Genomic DNA, 20,763 nt, shown 5'->3' on the forward strand with positions numbered 1-20,763 from the left:
GGCCATCATTGGGAAGAGAGGCCCCTTGGTCTTGTAAACTTTATATGACCCAGCACGGGGGAAGGTCAGGGCCAAGTAGTGGGAGTGGGTGGGAAGGGGAGCAGGGGAGGGGGTGGGGTATAGGGAACTTTTGGGATAGCATTTGAAATGTGAATAAAGAAAATAATAAAAAGAAAAAAGAAAAAAGACTGGGAAAAAACAATTTTTAATTTTTTTCTTTTCTTTTTTTCTTTTATTAATCATTCCATTTATTTTCATCTCAAGTGATATCCCACTTCCTGCTTACCCCTCCACAGTCCCTCCCCCATCCTCCCTCTCCTCTCTCCCCTTTGCCTCTCAATGCACAGACCATGTGGATCTTAGGAGGAAGGAAGACTAGAGAGATGGAATCTTATACCAAAGGAAGGACAACTATAATGGTAAAGTAGTATGGACGAATTAGCTCATCAGAGACGCAAAAGGCATGGTGACTTTCTATCTCGAAATGGTAGAAATATGAATTTGGTCATATCCAAAACAGTAAGTTTTCTATGCATTATCTAAATATTTGGTTGTAAAATTTTAGGTCTGTCCATTTACATCATTGCCATTTCCCTATTATAATATAATATAATATAATATAATATATATTATTAGATATTTTATTTATTTACATTTCAAATGTTATCTCCTCTCCTGGTTCCCCCTCCCAGAAACCTCCTATCTCACCCCCCATCCCCACTGCTTCTATGAGGGTGTTCCTCTACCCACTCACCCATGCCTGTCTCCCTGCCCTGGATTCCCATATACAGGGTCATCAAGCCTTCATAAGACCAAGGAACTCTCCTTTCATTGATTCCTGACAAGGCCATCCTCTGCTACATATGCAGCTGGAGCTTGGTTGGTGACTTAGTCCTGGGATGGGTTTCCTATTCTAATTTATTTATCAATGTATTACAAACTACTCACAGAGTGATAGCCTATTCCTTGATGCCAAAGCCTTAAGCTATCTCTGGCTTAGTTATTTGGGAAAGAATGATGCTTAGATCTCTTACTTATTGCTTCAGTTAGAGGTCAAAGTATCTGAAGTGCTACCTATCACTCATTTTAAAAGCAGCATCTTTGGGTTGGTTGGTGGCTGCTGGTAGAGCTCTGTAATCGTATCACTTTGGAGGTGGATAAAAGATGATCAGGAAATTAGGTTGCTCTTGGCAACTTGAATTTTAGGGCATTTTGGTCCTAATGTGAGCCCCCCCATATCAAACAACAACAACACCCCACAGTTACTTTTACTAAGTTTTGTGATATAAGATTAATTAATAAAAGACAGTTATCTTGGTGGAGAACTCACTTGACAAGGATGTAGATGTACTCATAGAAGAGGAAGAGTTGCATGATGAAGGTCATATTTCTAATAGCACATAAGGTCCAAACACCAACTCAGTGTTGCCTGACCATGCCCTTTGCACAATAGAATTTGAGATGGCACACCACCCAGTGCCAGCATATACCATTCATCTGCACTAGCACTGACAGTTATTCCCTGGAGTTGGCTGCCTCCTGAACTGTGTGAAAGCATTTTTCAAGAGCATTCATTATACCAGGTATGAAACAAATCTCCCTTGGTACATATGTCATGGGGAGCTCTGCTCTTTGATTCATCAGGACATTCCTAAATTTTATTTTCAGGTCTTCCTGTTTGTCCTGTGTTCCTCAGGAAGTAGACCTTTGTAGCCAAGGCTTCCAAACTCATGCCAACTGAACTTGGGTGAAAAAGTGGAAAAGTAGAGCAACAAAATATCAATTAAATTCTGGCTTGCTACTAAAAGTACTTAACTACCCAAATAATCAGTGGCAATCCAGCACTCTTTATCTTTCCCTAACTCTGTAGATTGACTATACACTCTCCTTTCCCTTCATGTGGTTCGCTCTGCCAATTATCAGTTAAACATGCAAAATTTGCACAATTGTCGTGCAGGAGGTGCATCACCTTAGATAAAGATGTGGAAGGTAATCATACTAAAATAACTAAGATCTAGAAAACTGATTTTTTAAAATGTAAATATCTAGCTACCTTTCTCTTCAGGTGATTTAGCTAATAAGTTCATGTGCTCTCAAACTCATTCATGCAAGTGATGTTTGAATCATTCAGTGGTCCTAATGACAATTTGAACTTTTATTTATTTATTTATTTTTGATGTACAAAGAGGGGCTGTGTACTGGCTAGATTTGTGTCAACTTGACAGGAGCTTCAGTTGATGAAAATGCCTCCACTAGATCCAGCTGCAAGGTATTTTCTCAATTAGTGATCAAGTCGGGGAGGTCCCCTTGTGGGTGGTGCCATCCCTGGGCTGGTAGTCTTGGTTCTATAAGAGAGCAGGCTGAGCAAGCCAGGGGAAGCAAGCCAGTAAGCAGCATCCTTCCATGGCTTCTGCATCAGCTCCTGCTTTCTGACCTGCCTGAGTTCCAGTCCTGACTTCTTTGGTGATGAACAGCAGTATGGAAGTGTAAGCTGAATAAACCATTTCCTCCCCAACTTGCTTCTTGGTCATGATGTTTGTGCAGGAATAGAAACCATGTAAGACAGGCTGTATTAGAAGGGTAGTTGTGGGGAAGGGACCATGGAGGAAAATGTGAGGAGGGGTTAGTCTTCCTTTAGGCTCCTGAACACGGCAGCTGGCACATTCTGCTCTTCCAGTTGGACTTCACTGGGCTCCAAGTCCATCTGGTCCTCGTCCCATTCTAACATTTCTGACACAACTTACTGATTTATTTTTTCATGTTTGTTTTGTCTATACTACTTTTTCTCTCTCTTCAGAAAACTACCCAATATATATTCAATTAGAAAGATAGTATTTACTGCCTAAAAACATTATTAGTGTTAATTCAGAATATTAATAATGGTTCATATGTATAAATGACTTTATTTGTCTATACAGAAGTTTTTTTCTTCCTTGTAAAAGTAGCTATTATTTTACTTGAAGCAGACACTCAACACATATGTGATTTCCAAAATGTATAAATATATAAAAAAATAAATATTGTAGAAGTATTTAACATGATTAAAAGATTTAAAATTACACACTATTTTATTTAAAATGAAGTTCAGATCATAATTTTTAAAATTATTTTTAAATGTTTTAGTCTTTAAAACATTATATAATACATTATGATCGTTTGCATCACCATTCATTATTCCTGCCACATGTGTTTTGTTCTCAACTCACCCTGTTTGTCTTCTTTGCATTTCTTTTTTAAAATTTTACATTTTTTTACTTACCCCCTTTATATACCATTCACTGCTTCCCTCCAAGTCACCCCCTTCCACAATCCCTCCCCTATTCCCTCCCTGCCTCCTCCCTGAGGACAGTGGTCCCTGGACATTCCCATACCCTGGCACCCCAAGTCTCTGTGAGGATTAGGTGCTTCCTCTCTCATTGAGGTCACACAAGGCAGCTCAGCTAGAACATATCCCACTGACAGGTGACACCTTTTGCGATAACCCCCACTCCATTTGTTCCAGACCCAATGAAGATCAAGCTGCACTTCTGCTACACATCTGGACAGAGGCCAATGTGTCCAGCCCTTGTATGTTCTTCGGTTGGTGGTTCAGTTTAGTTAACTCTGTTGTTCTTCCTGTAGAGTTCACATCCCCTTAGGGCCACAGTCCTTCCTCCTATTCTTCTATAAGAATCTGCAAGCTCCATCCACTGTTTGGCTTTGGTGGTTTCTTTGTTTGTATGTTTGTTTTTGTTTTTTCTTGTTTTTTTTTCCTTAAGCCCTATTTTGGCTGCCCATATATTCTTTAAAATCTAGTATTGTACCAAAACACAGAGAAGCAATATTTTTTTAGACAGTTTATATTATTATTTTTCTGAGAAGCAGTATATCATCCTAATGAAAGTCAGATTTGCTTTATTAATTTTTGAATGGAACATAAAACTTTAAATTTTTATGTAAGTCCACAGGTAACATAAAAGGTCACAGGATTTTATCATGGAAGTTACAACTGGAATTATGTAACAGGTTCATCATCTCACATTCTGTTAGCTATCTGACTTCCTTTGCATTTTCTGAATCATCCTCATCTTATTGAAAAATTCAGAACATAGTCTCATATAAGTAAGTTATTTACATATTTAGAAAGAAGAGAATCTACATCTTTAAAATTAGCTTAATTAATAAAAAACACAAGATTTAATAAATCCCTCCACTTATTCATTTTTTCTATATGGGTTTAATAATTGCCCTATTTCATATAAAGATGAATAGTAAATGAAAGTTGCTTCTATGTAATTGAAATGATCACAGTGTGTAATGACAGGAGTATTCCTAAAGCAACAGGAAGGAAACACACCTGAAGAAACAGATATGTATCTTCTAATAAAGGATATAACATTTTATTTAGCATAATATATTGGAAAAAGCTTATCATATTGTTTAATGTCATAAAATAGCATGTTTATTATATTGATAGCTATAAACTGAGTTTATAAAACATATATATGTTGGGTTGAGAGGTTAAAGGAAAAATGAGAGGAGATGAAGGCAAGATGAGGAAGTGCTATAGAAAAACAGTTTGTAGAACTAGGAGGCGCCACTGAAACAGTGTATGTGGAACTGTTGGGATAATAGCTGTTCACCTATAAATACAAGGTCCCCAATGAAGGAACTAGAGAAAGGACCCAAGGAGCTGAAGGGGTTTGCAGCCCCATAGGAGGAACAACAATATGAACTATCCAGTATCTCCAGAGCTCCCTGGGACTAAACCACCAACCAAAGAAAACACATGGTGGGACTCGTGGCTCTAGCTGCATATGCAGCAGAGGATGGCCTAGTAGGTCATCATTGGGAGAAGAGGCCCTTGGTCCTGTGAAGGTTCTATGCCCCAGTATAGGGGGATGACAGGGCCAGGAAGGAGAAGTGGGTGGGTTGGGGAGCAGGGGAAAAGGGGAGGGGATAGGGGGTTTCTGGAGGGGAAAATAGGAAAGGGGATAACATTTGAAATGTAAATAAAGAAAATATCTAATAAAAAAGAAATAAAAAAAAAAGAAAAGAAAAAACAAAACAAAACAAATGTGGCCCTTGACACCACACCCTCAGTATTCATATTCTTCAGAAGTCCATTTCTATGAAACATGAGCTGATTCAGTGATTTAATTTTTACCACAGTAATACAGTGGACATAATTCCATATTTCTGGCAATGATGAGTTTATAGATGAAAATGGAGATTTCTTGGAGGTTATAGCTTGATATAGGGCTTAGGATACAGTACTTTACACATGTAAGAGTCTTCAGATAGCTTTTATTCTTACCCTCATTTCTCTGTAACTTCCTAAATTCCATAGCAAGAAATGACAAGAATCTTACTAATCTTCTGGACCACATAGCCTCAGGATTCTAAATATTTATTGTAATTAACTACGTTTTAGAGAGATTTGGTACCTAGTCATAGACTAATGAGGTAGGGTATATTTAAAGATTTAATTTTAGGACAGTGTAGAAAAGAAAATATGGTGTGCTAAGGCAGACTAAGAAATCAAAAATCAGCTAAATTAGTTATTGCAGCAATGGGGACAGATTATGAGGACAGATTTGAAAACGAAATAATGTACTGTTTCACAACTAAGATGCAATGATATACATCTTCTGTAGAGCCCGATGTCCTCCCACTCAGTAGATACACATGTAAAGAAAGAGGTAGGTAGAGAGCAAAGCTGATATATTTACTCAATCTTCCTTTCTACCCTCACAAATCTTAAAATCTTGGAACAGGTAATTAAATGTTACCCATGCAGTCTTGGCAAACCAATGAAGCAGCTATGGTAGATGACAAGATGCCAGCAGATATTTTGAAACCAAACAAAGTTACAGACAATATAAAATATAAGACTCTTTGGCTGAATTTAAAGATCTGAAAGATACCAGTTAATAATGTTGATTCTGTGAAGACAGTCATTTCATGTCCTAGAAAGAATGGCAAATACAAGAATGAATTACATATTTATGGAATCACAGAAGCAAAAATAAATAAATAAATAAATAAAATAAGACAGAGGTTGCAGTAGAAGTGGAGGGACTTAGAGCATGGAAGTCAATATTTGTAGGAGTAGACTGAAAGGTCTTGATTTCCTCCTGCCAACCCATGTTATCATAGTGTTTAAAAAATCATTAAATAGACTTGGTAGATAGTGTGATATTATTGTGTCTTCACAAACTCATTTTGTGTTTAATATGTATAACTGAAATAAATATATCTGAAAAGAACAGGTAATAGTCCATTGTGGGTAAAATGTTTATCATTTAGTAGTTGTTAAATACTAGGAATGTCAAGAAATACTAGCTACAACTATCGGAATCTTCATGGTTGTGATAATCTACTTCCATAGAGATGGAACCCGAGAGCCTGTAATTCAAAAGAAACATTGTGTGGGAGTACGTAATGGATGGCCATGTAAGTCTATAAGAGGGAGATATATAAGAAGTGAACTTCAGTTATTTTATTAACAAAGAAATCAAAAAGATAGCTGGGTTTAAAGTACACAAATAGGACTAAAGATAAAGTTCACTGTGAGAAGGGAAAGTGGTAAAGAAAATTTCTTCCGGTACTCTTCCAGGCACCTTGGGTTTGTTCTCCAGAAGCAAGATAGCGCCTCACACCCACCTGAAATTCAATTTATAAGGGATCCAACACCTTAGATCCAATGCATCTTCTGTTATTTTTGGAAAATTATATACACTTTCAACGTTTTGCATGCAGGTAAACCACTCATATGCCCAAAATTTTTTAAAAAAAATAATGTTCGTTGGTAAGAGAAGATATTAATGAGTGAATTTGGGGCATTGTAGTTCAGAGAATCTTCCTAGACATGAATACATATCATGGAAGAATTCAAATGTTGAAAAGGATGGAACATAGCTAATGAGAGACATGTGTGATATCAAAGGAAACTGAAGATGTGATACGATTGTCCAAGTAGATGTTAGTAAGTTACTAAAACATGTTGAGGGTCTACCAGTAAGTGGATAAACATGACAAGTTCTTCCATAGATCCTGAAAAGAGAAGTGTGGCAGTGAAAACACAGACATAGATTATCAGAGAACAGAAGATATTTTTAGAATGGGAGAGACCGGAACTGCAGGAACAAGAGACATGAGCTTTGTTGAGGACAAGAGCACAATGTGGAAATATATACTGAGAAGGAAAGGCACATGTACAAAGATGGAGCCCTGAGAGGAGATGGGAATAAGGACAAAAAAGACAAAATATTGTGGAGTTTTTAGAACGTGGGTTTCAATGAAGGAGAGAAAAATGGCTGCACAAATATAAACTGGGGTTTACTGTTTGTGTGTGTGTGTGTGTGTGTGTGTGTGTGTGTGTGTGTGTTGCTTGTTTCCAACAAGGAAGAGTTTTTCTAAAAGTTGCCAGATTTTAAAAAAAAAAATCTAATGGAAATGAAGCTCTGGAGTAAAGAGAAAGAAATTAAGCTAATGTGAAGGTCTGGGAAAAGGATACCCTTCCTGCCTTCAAAGCTTAAAGCAGAGGCAGCATAGTAGCTCAGTGTGATGGGGAAGCTTTACAGAGATGTCTGAAATACAGGACCAAGAAAGGTCTTAATGAAGTTATTCTAATAGTGGCTTTAGTGTAGAATTTGCATAAGAAGAAGTTTTGTAAGTGATTGGTATTTTCCCTGCAGAAATCTGTGACAAGGCGAGAGCTCACTGTTGCACTGTGCTAATCTCATGCTTGAAAACACACCTTTGGATAAAGATTTTTAAAGAAATGATTCTTAAATGTACTGGCATAGATGTCCTCAGATTTATTAAACACAGGTTGCATAAACTCTTTGAACATCCGTTAGCAGGATTAATCCTTTCAAACCTTGTTCATCTAGTATTTGTTACCATACTACAACAAATGAGAGTTTTCAATTCACATAAATCCCAGTATTTGTGTCAGATGTCCTTTCTTCCTATAATGATGCTAACTAGGTGAACTTATGGCTTGCAAGGTCACTGAGGCAGGGAACACAGGGACGAAGAGCCCAATAGTCATTAGCCTGTCTAGTCACAAAATAGCACATGTACACTAATGGTCTATCAGGCAGCTCTGGTCACATGGCTCTGACTTTATTGCAAAGCAGGACTGGCTGTGAATAAAGGAATACATACTTTGTGAGCACTAACTTTCTGCCATATTTTAAGTATGTGCTTTTAATGGTTTGACACAATTCTGAACAGATGAGAAAAATCCATCTGAGAGAGATATTGAGTTAAATTTTGAATATATAAATCACTTCAACTTTCTCTATTTTCTTACTATTTTGTAATTTTTGGGTCTTTTAAAGTAATAATTATTACTTATTTATCAGATGACATAATTGATATATAATAATGGCTAAGTTATTAAGTAACTAAAAAATAAAATTAAAGTTACTATATAGGTTTATGATACCAACTATTTATTGATAATATACTTATAGATTAACATATATAAGTATATATATCATAAGATGATCATATAAAATAACCTTGCATTTTAATTCTTATTTCCTATGAATGAATAGATAATTACATTGTTTCTCATATGTAAAAAGTCTGCTCATAACTATTCTTTTAACTTTTAAAATGCTATCAGCATATCTGTTTTATTAATAAAAGTTACATTCCTAAGGACTAACATATTTTATTTTGTCCTGATTAGGTGTACACTATTGTGAATTCAGTTGCTGATCTATAAGTAGAAAACTTCTCAGATATCCAAATGCCAGCTGTGACATATGGTCCCAATACTCTGACTATACAAAACTCAGAATTGGCAAGGTGACCTGTCCATCTGAATGCATCCAGATATGGAGCAAGTGAAAAGCCATAGCTTTCTACCATGAAATGAAGCATCTCCACAAGTAGTTTTACATGAAACTCATCACGAGGAACATCAATAGAACTGTTTGTTATAAAATATTTATGAATGAGGTGAATTCTGCTTTGAAACATTATCCTTTTTTCGACTTCAAAATCCTTCTTCGTATAACCAAAAAAAAAAAAAAGGTAAAAATACAAACCACACTGTCTATGATTTTGAAATCAAATCTTAGTGTATGTGGTCTTCCTGAAAATCCTTCCCTATCTAACAGAAGGATCCCTTTACTTTGCAAGTGGAACATACTACTTGCAATGAAATTAATACACTCATCACCAACACTGATATTATCTTATTTATAAAATAAAATTATGGAAATGGCTAAATTCGGGCAATCGTTCTTCACCCAAAAGATGTGAATTAATATCATGAATCTTGGGACAGAATACTATTTTCTCTAAGGCTACATCTACAAAGTAGATTTACTCATACAATGTAGACTCACATGTAGGTGTCGAGTAGGACATCCAAAAGCTAGTGCATATATCATTATGTAAATATCATTTTTGTCCCAGGGAGCTTTTCTGCAGAGGGTATATTTGGGGAAGAAGGGACATAGGGTTACTTGGAAGAGAGGAAGGGGGGAAGGTGAAGTGCAGATGTATATATGAGAGAATAAATTTTTAAAATATGAAAACAAATCCTTGTATGTTACTGGTAAATGGTGGAAAGCATAACTGAAAGGGAAAGGGAAGTGCGAGCTATAAAAGACAGTGTGACTCTGAAAGTGGGGTGGAACTTTTATTTATTTTGTCCTTTATTATCCAATTAAATGATTCTCTTTACACTAATACACTAATTTTCCAGCCAGACAAACACAACTGAAATAATTCCAGTGTTTCTTGGTAAGAGAATAAAGTTCATAATACTTGACGTTTGGAAGGAATGGTAAAATCCCATGCCAGGGCAACAAATTTTGTGGGGACGGTTGGTCTGGTACTGCTATATATTCAAATGGTACATCCTTGTCCTTCTCGGACCTGGTTCCCCGTAACAAGGAAATCCTCATGTGTGCCAGCTTTGCCTGTGTAACTTTGCCCCCAAATTATCCCTGATTGGATAATAAAGATGCCTCCATACTGGACTGTGCAGAAATGACGGGGCAGAATGAAGGTTAGGGGTTGCAGGCAGGGACCATGAGGAGAGAGGGGGGGAAAAGAAAGGAAGTAGCCATGGGGTAGTTCGATCCTGAGCTTAGGGCCATGAGGGACGAGGGTCTATGAGTAGGAACTGCCCAGGAGGAACATGGTAAATGATATCCTGGGGCTATTGACAGGGAAGTAGACAAAATAGCACAGAGGGCTGATATCTGTCCAGCTCTAGTGCTTTTATGATTATTGAGTTCCAGGACAGCCAGGGCTATACAGAGAAACCCTGTCTCGAAACACCAAAAACAAAACAAAACAAAACAAAAAAAACCCTTCTGTGTCTTTATTTAGAAATTATATGATCTAAGTGGAGAAAAAATCCCTAATCCCTTAATAGATAAAGGCAACAAGGGGGTGTAGCAAATCTTCCAAATAATATAATCACAACAAAATTTGAAATATATTACAAAAATAATCTCTGTCTCTGTTTGTCTCTGTCACTACCTCTGCTTCTGTCTCTCTCTGCCTCTCTCTGTCTCTCTGTCTCTGTCTCTCTGTCTGTCTCTGTCTCTCTCTGTCTGTCTCTGTCTCTGTCTGTCTGTCTGTCTGTCTGTCTCTCTCTCTCTCTCTCTCTCTCTCTNTGTCTGTCTCTGTCTCTCTCTGTCTGTCTCTGTCTCTGTCTGTCTGTCTGTCTGTCTGTCTCTCTCTCTCTCTCTCTCTCTCTCTCTTTCTCTCTGTGTGTGTGTGTGTGTGTGTGTGTGTGTGTGTGTATGTAGTAAATTTTCCTTTGTTTCCTGTCTTTCAAATGAACTCATTTCTACCAATGAAAGTATACGGGTCTTAAGACCAAATCTCCTTTTAGAGATTAGCTGAATGGTGAGCTGAGCCCTGGGAATATAGATAGAAACAAGGAATGTGTTTTCCAGTGGCAATGGGAGAGGTTCCTAGAGAGACAATGGATCTACAGAGTAGGGCTGTAAGAAACAAAGATAGTCAGTCCTGTAGATATGCCAGTATCATAACCCTTCAGCTGTTTCTGTTCTTTCCTTTTAAAATGCCAAGGCCATAGAGCCAGGAATAATTTTAGGCTAGTTACACATCTTCAGTAAAGAGGTCTTGGCACTCTAATGCTTCTCAGACTCCACTCCTTGCTCTTTAGCAACAGTGTTATTAACATCAGAGAGCTAGATGCAAGACTGATTAATAAATAGGGCATCCATTCACAATCCATTATCTATGAGATATACCAGATTGTGAAATGCATTGAAAGATGAACATGGCCCCCCTTTGATTATATGATGACCTATTTAACTCCCATTCTTTTCTGCTCTGCCTCTCTTGTTACCTCATCTGAGCTTCTGTTCACTTCTTTGCTTAAGTATTAACAAGTGACCATGAATCGGCTTATTTACCTGACTTGACCAAGTTGGGCAGGCTCTTTTCATTGTTGTTGGTTTGTTGGCTTTTCAAGACAAGGTTTCTCTGTGCAGTCCTGGCTGTCCTGGAACTCCCTCTGTAGACCAGGCTGGCCTTGAACTCAGAAATCCGCCTGCCTCTGCCTCCCAGGTACTGGGATTACACGCGTGCACCACCACTGCCTGACCGTTGGGCAGGCTCTTACTGAGTGAATACTGCACATAGAAAGATTTTTTATTGGTTAGAAAATTGCAACTACCACGTACTATTTGGTATTTCTCATGCTGTTGGAGGTTCAGATAGGAAAAATGTTTCTGTGTTGAGGGAAGTGATTGACATTCATAACCTTAATGATCTATGGCATCACAATGTGATACAGAGGTGTCCACCAAAGACCTAGGCTATGCAACTTAGCAATTCTGGAACTTTTGTGACCAGGAATAAAAGATAACAAAGCAAGGTTGACAACAATAGCCCAATGTAGAAAAAGAAAGAGATTTCTGACTTCCGTTGAAAGAAAAGATTTGATCATTGATGCTACACAACACATCTAAATCACCAGTGCAGCCTAGAGGATTCAAGGACACTGAAATGGATGCTGGTACTGAGGAAGAACAACCTTAAATGGTAAGGCCAGGATTAGCCACGGGACAGTAACTGGAGATTGTTTTGTAAGCATTTTGCCTTCCTGGAAAGTCTGTGTGACCAACAACCCCAGTACTCCCTTTCTTTCTCTGTCTCTCTGTCTGTCTCTGTCTGTCTCTGTCTGTCTCTGTCTCTGTCTCTGTCTCTGTCTCTGTCTCTGTCTCTGTCTCTCTCTCTCTCTCTCTCTCTCTCTNTCTCTCTCTCTCTCTCTCTCTCTCTGTGTGTGTGTGTGTGTGTGTGTGTGTGTGTGTGTTTGTACATGTGCAAGTGTAGTTATATGTTTGTGCAGATGAAAGTGGAGGCCAGAGGGCAACCTTGGTGTGTGTGTGTGTGTGTGTGTGTGTGTGTGTGTAGTACAGACATATAAAAGTGTGTTTTCAAGCCTGTATACAAACATAGAGAACCAAAGCATGGTGCTCTCTCTTTCATTGAACCAGAAGCTAAACATTTCACTCAGATTGACTAGCAAATGGATCTAAGAATCAGCCTGACTATTCTCTCCAATCACGGGATTATACAAATGTGCAACCTTACCATGCTCTTTATATGGAAGTTTTCACCTCAAATGCTTCTGATCTGCCCACTGAGAACTATCCCCAGCCCCAACTTTTCTTTCTTTCTTTCTTTTTTTTTTTTAAAGGATACAATTTCTCTCAGGCCTGGAACTTTCCCTGTTGTTGAGGTTGGATGGCTAGCTAGCTAGTCTAAGTAATCTACAGAGAGCTCTGTTTCTCCAGAGGAGACATTACAAGAACATAATACCACACATTTGAAGAGTGTGTCCTATGGATCTAACTCAGGTCCTCATGCTTACAAGGCAAACCTGTACTGTCTGCGCTACCTCCATACCCCACATATGAAGATTTCATATGACACCCACATATAAAGATTAAAATTATAATTTGTGTTTTTAATAAAGTCAGGGTATGTTTTTATATAAGATGTAAATTACCCTAAAAGGATAGACTTAGATATTAGTGACAGCAGTGGACAGTATCATATGCAGATTGTGTCTTACCCCATGATACTTGCCCTGACTGAAACCTTGGGCATCAGCTGATTTCAATGACCTCCTATCTTGATGAAATATATAAAAGGAGCCATTTAATTCCCATAATAAACCCTAAGCAACTGTCTCTGCCATCATAAATCCAGTCATATGTGCTGTAAATGGGAGATGGCCAGATTGTACCTGCAGGTGTTTAGGCAAAAATAAAAGGAGAATTTGAACTCTCTGATTGGCTTGAATGCTATTATACCAACTTTACTGAAAGGGAAAACAGGGCCAAAAAGTAAAACCTAAACAGACCATCAAAACTGACAGAATAAAGAGCAAGATGTTTCTTTAGAATTAAACATAACAAAAGACTTTGAAGTTTAATTAATGTCAATAAATTGAATTTATATCATGCTTTAGTATAATTATATAACAAATCTATAGGTAGTTAAATGATTTTTGGACAAAATAAATATCAAAAAGAATAAGTATTTACCCTCCAACTTGTGATTTACTTTTATAGTTTCCTTTCATATATATTTATTATATTTGAAGTAAACATTATTTTGAAATCAATGATTGTATCATAAAATTAATTTATTAGATTTTAGGATAGTATTTTAAAAAATCTAACTATATTTCTCATAACACTGAATCAACACTACTTTATGAATATTAAGTTTGTTTTAAATCTGTTCATTTTCAAGTGTCTTCAAAACTTTGTATATTTATATAGAGTTAAGTATAAAAAACTAGGTCAAATGCACTTTCTCTAGACTTTGGAAATTCAAATTAGGAATGAAAAGGAAAGAACCCAGCTTAGTAAGCTGAAAAGAGAGACCATTCACTTGCATGCATAATACAAAACAGTTGAATGGAAGTTTGATACTTTGAAGATATTTATTATTTCATTTTTACACTGTACTTATCTGTCCAGTTCTGATTTCCTCCAATAATCTTAAAAATGTCATTTTCAGAAATTCCAAATGGCTACATCTATTATACAAAGCAAACATAGAATTATTTGGGTCACAGCCTAGAGTCACAGGAAGGAATAGATAGGATGTCTGTACTCATTCAGGAGCCTAGATATGTTTGAAGATTCTGTTCATAAGGATGTCGGAAGGAAGGAGGATTAGATAAAGAAGTGAAAAATCTGAAGGGATTGAATCTGACTTTTTAAATTTTTACATGGTTTGCTCTTATTCTCTTTGTTGTTAGTTTTAAACAACAAGCACTCTAACCAACAGGAGATAGCACAAACACACCAGAAACCATAAGGAAATAAAACATTTTTAAAAATAAATATGGGATTTTGATAGCTGTCAATTTATATTTTTTACATTTTCTCCTTTATCTCAGTCCACCTTTCCCCCCAATAATCTTAATACTAAATTTGAAAGCCATCTGCAAATTATGAATAATGAAATTTTTACAAACTATTTCACACATTAAATATCCATTAATGACCCTTGCACAACCGTGACTATTAAAAAAATGATTCACAATGACTCAGATTTAGAATCAGTATAGGTAACCGTTAGCACCTGAAAGAAAATACATACCACAGACACACAAACACACACACACACACACACTTAGCCAAAATGTTTTTATGCCATTTGCGGCAAAACAAATGTAAGTAGAGATCATCATGTTAAATGAAATAAGCCAGCTACAGAAAGACAAATATCGTAATTGGTCTTACTTGTACGTTTTGGGATTCTTTGTCGATATATAAGATTGTTGGATTTACTTGAGAGCTTGCCCCTATATCGAACATCTGGAAAGAAAGTCTCATTAAGGGATTACCTAAATCAAGTTATCCCACATTTAACTCTGTAAAGTATTGTGCTAACTATGAAAAAGGATGTGACAGAACCCAGTTCACATTGGGTGGCATAACTCCTTAGGCAAGAGATCCTGTACTGTATATGTGTCGAGAGGGTGCTGATCATGTGTGAGCATCAACACCTTCATGTTCTCTCTGCTCTTGAGTAGTTGTGAATAACTCCTTAAAATTCCTGCTGCTCTGTTTCTGAGCAATGACGAACTGTAACGTTGAATTGTAGCCTAGTAAACCATTTCTCTCAAATGTTGATTTAGTTATGTATTTTATCACAGTGACTGGAAACAATACTACGAAACTATTTGTATGTAAATGACATGAAACAGAAGGGATACTGGGAGAAGGAGATCAACTAGTCAGAGGGGAAATGATGAAAAGACCCAGGGGCGGGCATGGAAATTGGTAAGTATGGTTAAAATATGTGATATACTTAAATTTAGCTTTATATCAAAGCTATAAACATTTTCTGCACATTTATTTAACTTTTATATTTAATCTTAAATTATTAAGCTACCTATATATTAATGTCCTGTGATTCTTAAGTTTTGTATGTTTTTCAAGGGATATAATTCTAACATATATAAATAATACATAGTATCAAGATAACACTGCATCAAGATAAAATGCCTGAATATTCTATCCTGTTACACAGATGTGAATCACTAGATTTTAGCATATTTCTATAACTTGTTCCTTACCTGCTGCTCCTCAATAGATATTTCAATAAATACTATACCTAAGTTCAACAGCAAGGTAAAAAGTTTACATATTTATTCTTGTATTAATAAGAGACTAAAGATATCCTTTTATAGACTTTACATTACATCTATTATTAATCTTATATTTATGTATTTTTCTGTAAGATAAAACATAATTTGATGGAACATGTTTTTGTCTGTTTCTCTGGATAGGTTACTATTCTTCTATTTCCAGATGTGAAAGCTATATGTATAAAGAGCAAGTATAGCTAATTCAGAACCTTTTAAAATAATTTTGTGAAATAGGTCAATGCTTGTGGTTCCCAACAGTATCTCTGGGCTATTACCCAGTTATTAATCATAAAAGGAATTACTTATTTTAGCTACTTGATATTGTTTTTAAAGACTATAGAGTATGTGTGAATCATATCACATTACTTACCTTTTGTATAAAATTTAATGTCAAAGTGCTACTTGGCACCTGTGACATTTAGTACTGGATTTTTATCTTCTTTGAATTTGCAATGTTTATACCTAAGCAGATAAGCAGAATAATAGTTCAATAATTATTACATTAGATTTGTCAGTACTGGAGTCCCTGTGGTTATCAGTGAAAGCTCATTCACTTTTGAATATATTTTTCATATCTAAACTTCAAAAGGAAGTGTTGATAACTATCAATGTAATACAATTTTTTAACTTGTTTGTGGTTTAAACATGGTAATGAGACATTTATTGTCTGATTATCAGCACATAGAAGTCCTAGCCTTCTTGTATATTCATAGAGTCAAACTGAAAAATCCTATTCCTCAGACTTAATTCCTTACATGCATAATGAATGACACCACTGTCAGCAATCAATCTAAAATAGCATTGGAATAATGTGCATCATGGATAGATGCAGCAGACAGGCAAGTAAATCCAAAAATTGCTTTCTTAATGAACTTATGAGTTATGTGGACACTTGCATGCTAGAATTAAGTCATTCTCCTGCTTCCTTTACTTATTTACTTTTTTTAATGAAAGGAATGGAAAGGAAAAGTAGTCAATAAAAGCAAATACATCTTAAATCTCTTTATATAATTATACTAATGCATAATATTTGCTGGGATTACTGTAGAGAAAACATAAAAACTTGTATAACTTCTAAATTTTGAAATGGTAAAAAATAGTATATATATATAAAATTTTTAATTTACCAACTGGTTAGTAATTCATGGGTTTTAAAAATTAGGATCACCATCTAAATGAATATCATAGTTTCATTGTTTCTTTGCTTTCTTAATAGCTTAAATATTAAACCAGCAAAGCACAGGTTTAATGAAAAAGACAATTCTAATAGCAAATAAAAAGCACTCAGTAGCAACAAGTTAATTGAACATTCTTTTTTCTCTAGTGGCTACTGTACATGTTGGCCACTGATGTACAGCCATTGAGTAAAATGCACCATGTAAGGAAACTAACTCTGGACCAGATCAATTCAATTTTCACTAGGAAAAGTGACAAAGCTAGGTAAACCTAAGTTTCTAATATGTTCTAAAATGCTGAGCAATTGTGATATTCTGAGCTCTCTGATAATAAAAGCATTCCTTATGGAAATATATTTGTAAAGTTTTGCCTACATTATTACTTTCTTAAAGACCAAATTAAGACTTTCTGTATACAAAGCATTTCTTCATATTAGACAATTCATCCAAAAGTAGCTCTCCCTGTATTTAGTATTATGTCCTTAATTTGTATGCAGTGATGTTGGAGGTTGTGTTCAGAGTCTCACACATGTATGGTGAGACCATGCTTCACTACTGAACTAACCTAGTCCTTTCTGTCTCCTTTTGCAATAATTATCAGTATTTTACCCTCTAGTGAGATAGTTCGTCCAAAACAAATGGTAAGTAGACTCTTAGACATTTTTATTTTTTTCAAGTTGTGGTATGAAGATAAAGTTACATCCAGATGCTTTCCTACAATGATAAATATGTGTATTCAGTTATCTAGATTGTTGCAAAAATCATAATTACTGATATTTCCCATATGTATTTCTAAAGAACATAAAACCTCCAATTGATACATTATTCTGTGTATATACTTAAGTTGTTGATCAGTTCTCATTGAAACGTGAAGGGGCATTGTATTCTTCAGAAAGTTACCTGCTCTTTGGGTATACCAGTTACTGTATTACATTCTCCATGATTTTATTTAAGTAAACTCTCACAAAGAACACAGGATCTCTATCTCTGGCAAAGATATTAATATATACTGCTAAGGTTTCTCATATCAAGCAGTTGGTAGAGGCTAAATGTAATATCCAAGTTCATCTTACCTCCAGCTGTAATTTCTATAGTCCTCTGGCATCTATCTATCATTGCCTCACACAGAACATAGACAGTAGTAATGTTCTTCTGATGAATAAGCGCTTACCGTCACAATGTATATTCTGACCATAATCATCTCCACTTGGACTACAGTGCTTTCTCTGTCTTCTACCAGTCAGTTCTACTCCAGTTCCTTAAGCAAGCTTTGAACAATAATTCTTATAAACCTATATCCCTATCTTGCATTACACTCTGAAATCAGAAATTCTTATTTGTTCTGTCTCTCTTATAATTTCTGATCTCCTTAACAATGACAATGAGATTGGCAGATTCAGATTTCTAGAATGTGATTCTAATTAAATAATAAAAATGTTTCTTGAGTTGATGCCTGGGTTAGAATTAATAGATAAAAGGTAATCACACGCAATGAAAGTCTTTTCTTCCTTTTCATCTTTAACAGTTTCAAAGAACCATTGCATCTATGCATAAAGTGTAAGGAAACATTTTTAAGTTCAGGTGTTATAAGCATATAAACAAGCACCAATAGGCTCTACAAATTTACGAAAGGTCTCTGTTCCTTACTTGCTACACAGTATCATCCAGTCACATAATGATATATTAATGTATTCATTCTTTTCAGCAATCAAGCTTTAATTGAAGGGTTATTTTCTACTGAGTACCTCTTTGAATACTGACTACCAAACCAGGTGTTGTAGGTATTGTAAGATAAAAATTTATGTTGTAAAATAATAATTATAATAATCTCCTCCTTTGGTTAATTCAAAGATGCATAATTGCAAAGAGGATGTTTACTTGGAAGGTCACCTTACCAATAAATCATGTAGAGGAATTCAAAGCCCTCAAACTGGAATACAGACACACCCTTAGTACACATCTTTAATCCCAAAAGATGAAGTTAAGGTTAATTTGTAGTAGGAAGGAGCCGTGGTTGAAAGTGACATCTAATTGAGGGGCACACAAAGAGACTAATCAGAGAAAGATTTGATAGAATGAATCAGAATACTATACACAAACTCTCCTGAGAAGATACAAGACGGAGATGGTAGTTCACTTGAGTTCAGTTGAATTCACTTAAAGGAGTCCATTTCAGTGCAGTGAGTGCAGTGCCGTGGAGGGGAGTATGTTAGTGAGTTCATGTAGTTCAGTGCTTGTCAGCAGAGGCAGTTAGAGCCAAAGAACCAGAGGGAGCCAGAAGCTTAGGAAAAAAATCACCAGAGTTAGTTTGAGGCCAAGCATAGCTATTCAGTCCAAAGCTGAGAGAAACCAGATTGATTCAGTCAGCTTGGAGAGGTGTTTGAGCCAGATCAGCTGAGTTGAAGCAGCCATCCAGAGTTCACCAAGAACTAGACAGGGAGAGCTTATTTAGCAGTAAGACACTGAGATGACAATTATATCAGGCAAATAAAATATGCATTTAAAAGAAAGTATTATTTACGTAGAGTTTATGTTTTGAAAAGAAGATGATAATATTATATAAAGATATCTTCAGTTTAAAGGAGCAACAACTACGTGTTCTTCAGAAGGGACAAGAAACCTAAGACAAATCATTAAGAACCCTGTGTTTGCCAATTTTGATTTATCCTCTTAAATGCTTCAATGTCCAATTTGTCATCAAAAAGCTCCAAATTAAAAACATATGTTTCATAATAATGTTGCTGTATGACTCTCTTTATAAGATAAATCTGACAGAAGGACAGATGTATAATATGAAAAAAAAAAAAAAACAAATCCAAAGGAAAACATCAAGCACTTCTCTTCCTTACTAAACAGGGAATATGGTGAATTGGATGAGAAATATCCCTATGGGCTCATAAATTTCAAAGTTTGATCCCCTGGTAATGGTTCTACTTGGGGAAGTTGTGGAACCTTTATCAAGTGGGGCCTTGAAGGATGAAGTATTGGAAGTAGGTTTTGAAAGCTCATAGCCTCAATCCACTTTATTTATGTGTTTAAAGACTCAGTCTCACAGCATCCTGTTTGGCTACATGTTATCATGCCTTCTTTTGGCATTATGGATTTTCCCTCTGGAAATATGAGCCAAAATGAACCCTTAATTTAATAAGTTGTATTGGTCATGGAGTCTTGCCATAGCAACAAAAGTAATTAATAAGCCGGGCCACCTTGCTCCAGTTGGCAGGCCTCTGCAACTGTGAACTATTCCAGTCTCCTCCAGTCTATTTCATACCTTATCGCCCAGAGGAAAGAAATTTTTCATTCACACATGCTTTTGTCTTCTTTGTCATTATTGTTTTGACTTTTGAAAAGTCAGTATTGAATCTAATGATGTCAAATGTTCAAATATGTATGGTCTCCTCATGATTATTGATTTATAGGATATACTATGCTGGAGTAAATGTCTTTACAGGGAGAGTGAAACTTTTGTATCACTGGATATCTCATTGATGTCCTCTTTGGAGAGCTGATGGTAGAGAAAAATAATTTGGTTATACCAAAATAAAATGTCGACTGGTGAAAAAGACAGAATTATAGCCTCTGTACTCATAGAATGTATAGAATGTTCTGCTGTTATGAAATTCTCTTTCTCTGTAGTAGATAGATGTGGGATTTTTTTTTTTTTTTTAGAAATCAGTGATTGAGTGTCTGGGTTTGGTGGCTGATTATGGGATGGATCCCCAGGTCAGGTAGTCTCTGGATAGTCCATCCTTTCTACTTAGCTCCAAACTGTCTCTGTAACTCCTTCCATGGATATTCCCTATTTTAGGGAGGAATGAAGTATCCACATGTTGGTCTTCCTTCTTGATTTTCTTGTGTTTTGCAAATTGTATCTTGGGTATTCTAAGCTTCTGGGCTAATATCCACTTATCAGTGAGT

The 20,763-nt window shown here is 36.0% G+C and overlaps 1 protein-coding gene and 1 long non-coding RNA gene across 10 annotated transcripts in view; both read right to left on the reverse strand.

Moving 5' to 3' along the window:
- Positions 1-20,763, reverse strand: part of Robo2 (roundabout guidance receptor 2) — a 1,496,637-nt gene that overhangs the window by 1,004,220 nt on the left and 471,654 nt on the right. The window lies entirely within an intron of this gene.
- LOC115065096 lies at positions 11,539-19,163 on the reverse strand. Its single transcript, XR_003844899.1, has 4 exons — positions 18,741-19,163; positions 16,041-16,132; positions 14,760-14,834; positions 11,539-11,624 (listed from the first exon to the last, which is right to left on the reverse strand). It is a non-coding gene; the product is annotated as an uncharacterized LOC115065096 (long non-coding RNA).

This window comes from Mus pahari, chromosome 12, assembly GCF_900095145.1.
Source record: "Mus pahari chromosome 12, PAHARI_EIJ_v1.1, whole genome shotgun sequence".
Taxonomy (NCBI): domain Eukaryota; kingdom Metazoa; phylum Chordata; class Mammalia; order Rodentia; family Muridae; genus Mus; species Mus pahari.